General features: G+C 42.5%; 1 long non-coding RNA gene across 2 annotated transcripts; it reads left to right on the forward strand.

Moving 5' to 3' along the window:
* Positions 1-1,145: 1,145 nt before the first annotated feature.
* On the forward strand, positions 1,146-2,235 carry LOC104803361. 2 transcript variants are annotated; one of them, XR_770202.1, is made up of 4 exons: positions 1,146-1,516; positions 1,621-1,674; positions 1,754-1,931; positions 2,041-2,235. It is a non-coding gene; the product is annotated as an uncharacterized LOC104803361 (long non-coding RNA). The 2 variants fall into 2 exon arrangements; XR_770201.1 differs by having other exon boundaries at positions 1,754-2,235.
* The last annotated feature ends 6,595 nt before the right edge of the window (positions 2,236-8,830 follow it).

Genomic DNA, 8,830 nt, shown 5'->3' on the forward strand with positions numbered 1-8,830 from the left:
ATTTCTGGACCGTCCGTTCCGGGTTTCGGGTTTTTCGGAAATTAGACCGAATTAGGGTTAAATTACCTTATAAGAAGGAGATTAAAACCCTAATCGTGAAGAAGACTGAAGGAGCCGTCTGGTGCAGACTTTTGACAGCTTTTGGTGAGATCCAAAAGATCCAAGAGTTTCTAAGTCTCGTTTTCTCGAAGCTTCATACCGAATAGCAGATTCGGGTTCTAGCAGACAAGTTCCAACCGTTGGAATCCATCCCGAAGTGTGGATACGTGTAGAGGGTGAGGTATTCTTTCTCCCTTTCGTGATCCGTTCCGGGTTTCGGATTTTTCGGAAATTAGACCGAATTAGGGTTAAATTACCTTATAAGAAGGAGATTAAAACCCTAATCGTGAAGAAGACTGAAGGAGCCGTCTGGTGCAGACTTTTGACAGCTTTTGGTGAGATCCAAAAGATCCAAGAGTTTCTAAGTCTCGTTTTCTCGAAGCTTCATACCGAATAGCAGATTCGGGTTCTAGCAGACAAGTTCCAACCGTTGGAATCCATCCCGAGGTGTGGATACGTGTAGAGGGTGAGGTATTCTTCCTCCCTTTCATGATCAGACGAATTCTTCAATTGATACAGGCCCCGGATCGATTGAGGTAAGCGTTCTAACGTTTCTACGATTCATAGAAGCATGGTTCTAGGGTTTATTAAATCATTGTTTTACATTCGCTGTGCAAACCCTAGAATCGATCTCTTAGGAATAGAATTCGCTCTAGAGATCCCAGGAAACCCAACACTAAGTGCTATATCTAAATGCATAATCCTAACAATAAACTATATGATCCTAGAACACTCTATATGCACATGATACTAAAAAGTGAAAAGAAAAAGGAAAAAAAATGCATACAACACTACTCTAAATAGATATAGTTTGCCGTTAAACGAATCCTCCCCCAGACTTGAATTAGACACTGTCCTCGGTGTCAATTCTCGTCTAGTAGAGACAACCAATAAGATGAGTCAAAAGAGAAACAAATCAAAAAGGGAAAAGAATACTTAGCTCGCGATGTTCGGTCACTCGCACTTAAGTTTGCCTATGTCTATTGCATAGCTAGCTTCCTTGCCTCCTCAATAGCTCCTCATTACAACTCAACTTGGTGATAAGAGACACAAACCAATATCCGATGCAAAAAGAAAAAGAAAGGGAAGAAAATTTAACCTAAGAACTTAGGTTGCCTCCCGGAAGCGCTTGTTTAAGGTCGTTAGCTTGACTCGTATTGTTCATGTGGGAGGGGGTTCAGGGAATGGTTCTTGGAGGAATGATTTTAGGTGGAATAAGATTAGATGGGACAAACTCACCTGACTTGGTATGACTTCGATCGATGTGATGTAGTTTTTCATTTACCTTATCGAGCGACCGAAGATTGAGTGGTGGTAATTGGGAGTCAGGATGGAAGTCCGATGGAAGAGGTGGTGGATCTCCTTGAATATCAGTTTGGGGGACTGTTCGACCCGAGATGGGAATGGTCTCAGACGAGTAAACAACCAGTTCAACCTTATGTGATTTCACCTCGAATTTTCACTTTTGTAAACATAGTTAATCAAACTGAATGTCTTCCTTGTGTTTCTTTATGCGTGAAGGGAACGGAACCGGTGGTGGTCTTGGCGTATTTTGTCCTTGAATACTCATCTGCGGTAAAAAATTTAGGCGTATAATCTAAATAAGCATTAGAATACTCACCTTTTTTTATGACCTGTAGTGGCTCTAACTCAGATTGCTCCACGTCCTTCATCGATATGGTGTTAAGATGCTCTTTGGAGTCCATTTCTGGTCGTTTCATAAAGGTTTCTTGCCACTGGGAGGCGATTTTAGCAGTTCTGTTGGACTGGGACTTGCGTAGTGATTGCATATAGTTCAAAGAAGTCCTTTTGTCCCTGCAAAAACCGAACAAGTAAGGATTTCTCAGAATCTATCTCCTGCTTAATTGCGGTCGGTGGGGGCCATATGTTTCCGGGATTGATCCTTCAAAATGATAATATGTCTCATTGCTCTGATCGTAGTGATACGAAGGTATAGACTGACAAGTCTGGAACTGATAGGATCCCTGATTCTGGACGTAATTGAAATCCCACTGCGAAACATCCGAAGTGTATGCATCATAAGAGAGATCGGGATAGTCCATCCAACCCGGATCATAAGGGTTGGCATAAGGGTCATTCATAAAATAGCTCATATCCACGATTGTCTATTTATACTCCGGAAAAGGACGTGCCTGCACACACAAGAGAAAACAAAGGAGAAAGGAGACGAAAGAAAAAAAACAAAACAAAAAAAAAACAAAAAGAAAATAGACCCAGACCAAGTAGAAATCTAATCCAATTGCCTAAATTATCCCTGGCAACGGCACCAAAAACTTGATGTCGCAAATCTAGGCGAATAAATTCGATCAAGTTATAATATCCTAGACTCAACAATTAACCGCAAGTGTACGGATCGTGTGTAGCAACTAGGGTCGAACACAGGGACAAGTAAACAATTGAATCAGATTCCAATCCAAATCTAGATCTAGAGAAAATATGAGAATGATGAGCATGTATCAAAAGCAAAATAATAAAAACAAACGATAAACTATCAATGGCAAAACACTGTAAGTTTCGAGATTGCTTTACATGCAAGGATCTTTCAAAAGATGCAAACGCAGTGGTTTATCTATCCGATTCAGGGAATTCAAACTCTAAAGTAGAGATTAACCCTCTGAGTCTAACCTCACTATCCAGGCTTTATCCTACTAATCTCTCGATTCAATAGTCTAAAATCCTGGATGCATGAACGAATGCTATCATAATCTCTAGACAAATATTCATCTCTCAATGCAATACTTGTTCTATTTATTGAGTTATTTCCAGGTTAGAATCCCATATGTCTATGCGAATTAAAATCCTAAGTTCATCCAATCAACTGGCCAACAAGATCAAACGCATTAAACGCAACTCAATAAACCGAATAGAATAAATAAAACCACAAAGTCTGGAATTAGAAACCAAAGATCTCTACATAGCAAATCCCTAACCTACAACAAAAGAACTACTCGCTAAACATCGAGACGTCAGGGTTCATATCAATACAACAAAACATTGTAAAATAGAAGGAAAGAGGAACGCTTAGTCGATTTCTCGGCTTCGTGATCTCCGTCTTCTACTCTGATCTCTTGCTTCCTGATAATCACCCCCTTTTCTTGTGCTCTTGGTCTGTTTTCTCATAAAAGTCTGAATGATTCTCGACCTAGAGGTTTTTCCCTGTTATTTCACTTCGGTTTGGGCAAAATTGGAAGTTTTCCCGAATCTGGGGGTCGAACCGATCGTTTCGGCAAAGCCAAACGGATCGGTTACACTTTCTGAGCAATTTTCCAATTTCTACGATGCCGAACCGATCGTTTCGCTAAACCCGAACCGATCTTGTCGTGTTTCTGAGCAGTTTTAACGGGCTTCACGAATTCGCTCATAACTTCCTGTTCCGATATCGGATTTGGGTGATCTTGATGTCTATGCGTAGATATTGAGAAGAGCTTTCCAATAATATAGAGAACGTAGGATTTGGAATTGTAGAGTGAAAGTTATTGGACTTGCAAGATCTGACATTTTCTGAGCTTCACGTTTTCCCTGGAAACACTCCAAATGTTCCTGTTTCGTCTGTGATGTTCCGTAGTCTATGTTTTCCACTCCTTTTGCTCTTTTTATGCATGAAAACCTATTTCAACACCAAAGAACACAACAATGCAATGTCGAAGCCAAATGTGCCCTAGAATGCCTACAAATATGTAAAATAGAGTTAAATACGCTAGACATCCTATATCAAAAGTCACCCAAAATACGTGTTATCAAACTCTCCTAGACTTAAACCTTTGCTCGTCCACGAGCAAATACTCCGTGAAAAACAATCTGAAAGGAGGGCGAGACAATGACATAACTCAAAATGATAATCGAGAGCGAAACATCTATCCGACCTAGATCCCCGTGAACAATGACAAGTCTGTCTAATATGATCTCCCTCTCTAAAGGATAGTCTTTCCTAGCTATGGGATCTATACCGCTACCCAGAACCAATCTAAGGACTTCAATCATCTATCAAGCATGTTTCTCGAACCTATTATGCCATTGTACCTAATCGTATCTAGTCTACGCTTTCGACATCCATTCTTTTTATCTTTCTCTCTTTTTTTTTCATCTAGCTAGACTTTCTCTCTTTTTTTTTTTACTAGCATCTCGGGTTTCTAGAACGTTGAAGTTGAAGGGTTCCTAATCAATTTTTTTTTATTTTGTTTTATTGGATAACCCGACCCACAACTTAGAATCGAACCATCAAATCGATGCACTAATGTCCTCGAACGATTTTCGTTGACGAGATAATGACAGCGGAGTGTCGAGATGCTCATTATCTTTTTCTGCTCATAAAGAAATAAGAATGCATTTGATAATAGACTTTAGCGATTTCAGCAAACATGGGAAAGGTTCTTGTAGAAACTTTTCTACCTGACTAGACAACATCGGTCCCATGGGTATCAACCAACGATTTCTATCCCACAAGCCATTCTAGAAAATCCTAAAGGTCAAGCAATCAATTCAACAAAACTTAGCCATAGCTGGGTCACACGGGATCCTAGACCGCCGGTTCAAACCCGTGCTAGGATCTGGTCCGCGGGCTTACGCAGCGGAATTGGCGTTCAAAAACGTTTTGAACCGCCCACGGACCAATCTTTTGATGAAGAACTTTCTTGAGAGAAAAACTAACCTTTTGATTCACAATCTAAAAGGTTGGCTTGATCACAACCTAGGTGTTGAATGAGCCAACACCCTCTTGAATAGTCCACACCCTTGGGATGGTTTCCAAAACTTGGAAACTTGCTTGCTAGAGCTTGAAGAGAACAATTCTCTTGCTTTGGATCCAAGAACACTCTCTTGAGCTTGAGAGAGTTTCTCCAGATCAACCTCAACCCTTCTGAAGGCCAAGGGACGATATAATGATGAGCCAAGCCTTCCCCACCTGCTTCCCATGCGAGAAAAGGCGAGAAAAAGGCAATTTGGAGTTTTTGACGCTTGGTTCGCCGGACCAGGTGTGTAAAAACTCGCGGAATTGACAAGTCAGAGGCTTGGTCCGGAGCTGACCAACTCTTGGTGAGCCGGACCAAGCTCAGAGACTTGCCGACAGTCCAAAAAACTGTTGGGAATCTACGGGTTCCTAGCATGCGATCATATCGATCTAGGGTTTGGTTCACTAGGTTTCGTGCAGCGGAAGAAAGATCTAAACCTAGTCAAACGTCACACACAACCAAACTTGAAAAACCCGAAAGATCGTGTATATCACCGAGGGAATCGTTACTTACCTCGTTCTCGATGAAACGTGAAGTTAATTTCGATCCGGGACCTGTTCTAAATCACCTAGGACTGAAGTTACAGTCCCTCTACACGTATCCACACCGACGGAAAGGATTCGAAACGATTTGGAACGAATCTGCTAGGATTAGTGAAGAAAAGGGTAACTCAAGAGACGAGATCCAATCTCGGGACAATAGAAATCGAAGAGAACAGGTTCTCTAGGGTTCTAGGATGTTTCTCTGAGTTTTAAGGCGGCTTCTTTTAAGTTTGGACAAAATCTCAAACTTAAATAAGCTTAGAAAACCCTAAAATCGAATTTTGGAAAGTTTCCCAGATCCCGGTCTGCCGGACCAGGAGCTTGGTCCGACGGACCAGGAGCTTGGTCCGATGGACCAGGCTTAGTCCGAGGCTCGCAGACCGTCTGACCTGGAGGTTTGATCCGGCTGACCAACTTTTGGTCAGCTCCGGACCAAGCCTCTTGGTTCCTTTCCGGTCCGCCGTTCCAGCGTCCTTGGTCCGCCTGATTCCAGCGTCTGGTCCGGGACTGACCAACTCTTGGTCAGCCGGACCAGACCTGGACAGATGACCTCCTGACAGAATTCCGGACCGCCTGAGCTGACCAACACTGAAAACTCCTTTTCATGCTCGTTTCGGTCAAATCTCGTTTTCATTCTTCGGATTCTTCACATATAAGTCCATCCCTAGTGGTGTGTGACCTTGTAGGCCCATTCTAAGTTGTAGTGACTTTGGGAACCTTTCCCGAACCACAAGTCATGGTTAGCCTCTAGCAAGACGCCATGACCACCCACTTAGGATTGAGTTAGAGGTGATCTAACCAAGGCATTAACCGCTCAAGTTCTGATCCTTTGTCTCACGATATCATATGTTGAACAAGGGCATGGTTTGAGCCACCCTTCAAGTTCAATTGCTTTCTCGTCTTGGCAAATCGACTAATAAAATAGATGCAACTTCATCTATAGCGTGGCCACGCATTTATCATAATCTAACTTCCCACGAGAGGGCCCAACAATATCTCTCCTGTTAAGGAGGTGACAAGTCCCATATTGCATGTCTACTATCTCCATATGATTCGTGAACATATCTGATCAACGCCGTTATAATCATCCGGTTAAAGACGACGTTTGATGCAGTCAAGACACGCCACTCCTCATATCAGATACTCTAGACATCTCAGGTATGAGGATCCAAGAACAAACCGCTGTATGAGATTCAAGTCATGACTCTATCCATGTGACAATCTCATGTGGGTCATCCAGTCACTCGTTCACAGCGAGTACCCATGATTGTGATTTGCATCCAGTGCATTGATCACAGCTCATGCTAGCCTTAATTCATCATTATTCCTACAATGGTGACTGACTAGGGAATTTAGAATCATTCTCTAATGATTCAAAGATGCCGAAATACAACAAACATGCCAATCGTATAACGGGAAAAATAATACATTCATAAATCAATGAATCAATACAAAGTCAAATGTCATATCACAGATCATCCTAGAGAATTACAACCAACAATCTCCCACTATGCTATATGATCTATCCTACAAACATCTAATCCCCATACCCTTAACATGACTATCATGCTTTGACGAAGGGAGAGGCTTCGTCAATGGGTCGGCAATATTATCATCTGTCGACACTCTGCTTATCTTCACGTCTCCTTTGTCGATGATTTCTCTGATCAAGTGAAATCGCCTGAGTATGTGTTTGGATCTCTGGTGTGACCGGGGTTCCTTAGCTTGCGCAATCGCACAATTGTTGTCACAATACAACTCAATGGGACCTGCAATGCTAGGAACGACGCCCAGGTCTCCCACGAATTTCCTGATCCAAACAGCTTCCTTAGCTGCATCCGATGCTGTTATGTACTCGGCTTATGTAGTCGAATCTGCCACGGTTGGCTGTTTGGAACTCTTCCAACTGATAGCCCCACCGTTCAGGCAGAAAACGTAACCTGACTGTGATCTGAAGTCATCTCTATCGGTTTGGAAACTAGCATCGGTATAACCACTTATAGCGAGCTCGTCTTCAAATCCGCCATACATCAAGAACAAATCCTTATTCCTTGTCAAGTACTTAAGGATGTTCTTGACCGCAATCCAGTGCACCTCACCTGGTGTAGACTGATATCTACTAGTCATACTCAATGCATATGATACATCCGGACGAGTACACAACATGGCGTACATGATAGATCCAATTGTCGATGCATATGAAATCCTACTCATACGCTCTTGCTCATCCTGTGTCTTTGGACACTGAGTCTTGCTAAGAGCAACGTCATGTCCCATTGGCAAGGCACCCCTCTTGGAGTCTTGCATCTTGAACCGATTCAAGACCTTATCAATGTATGTACTCTGACTTAGGCCAAGAAGCCTTCTCGATTAATCTCTATAGATTTTGATGCCTAGAATATAGGCGGCTTCTCCTAATACTTTCATCGAAAAGACTGATCCTAGCCATGATTTTACTCCTTGCAAAGTAGGAACATCATTTCCGATGAGCAATATATCATCTACATAGAGCACAAGGAAAACCACTGCGCTCCCACTGACCTTCTTGTATACGCATGGCTCATCTTCGTTTTGTAGGAAGCCAAACGTTTTGACTGCCTCATCAAACCGAAGATTCCAGCTCCTCGAAGCCTGTTTTAGTCCGTAAATGGATCTCTAAAGCTTGCATACCTTCCTCGGACTCTTAGGATCGACAAAGCCCTCGGGTTGTGTCATGTACACATCCTCGAGCAGATTCCCGTTAAGGAATGCGGTCTTGACGTCCATTTGCCATATCTCGTAGTCATAATACGTAGCTATGGCTAGCAGAATCCGTATGGATTTAAGCATCACGACTGGTGAAAAGGTTTCATCATAGTCTATACCATGAATCTGTCGAAACCCTTTCGCGATGAGTCGTGCCTTATAGGTATGCACGATGCCATCCATGTCAGTTTTCTTCTTGAAAATCCACTTGCATCCAATGGTCTTAATACCATCGAATGAATCGACCAAAGTTCACACTTTGTTATGGTACATGGATTGCATCTCAGACTCCATGGCCTGGTGCCATTTCTCGAAATCGGAACTCGCCACAGCCTCTGAATACGACGTAGGCTCGTCATGTTCTAACAACATGAGTTCGTCATTTCTAGTCACAAGAAAACCGTATCTTGTAGGCTCTTGGCGAATTCTACCAGATCTCCGAGGTTCACTAGGAGGTGTTGTCTCAACAACTTGTGATACAGGTTGAACTGTTTCGACCTATTCACTCCGTTCTTCGACTATTTGTGGTTCTCGAACTTCTTCGAGATCTATTCTACTCCCACTGACTCTCTTGGAGACGAACTCTCTCTCCAAGAAAGATCCATTCCGAGCAACAAACACTTTGTTCTCAGATGGGATGTAGAACCAGTACCCTATAGTTTCCTTAGGGTAACCCACAAATATGCATTTATCAGA

The sequence above is a fragment of the Tarenaya hassleriana genome, unplaced genomic scaffold, assembly GCF_000463585.1.
Source record: "Tarenaya hassleriana unplaced genomic scaffold, ASM46358v1 Cleome84, whole genome shotgun sequence".
NCBI lineage: Eukaryota > Viridiplantae > Streptophyta > Magnoliopsida > Brassicales > Cleomaceae > Tarenaya > Tarenaya hassleriana.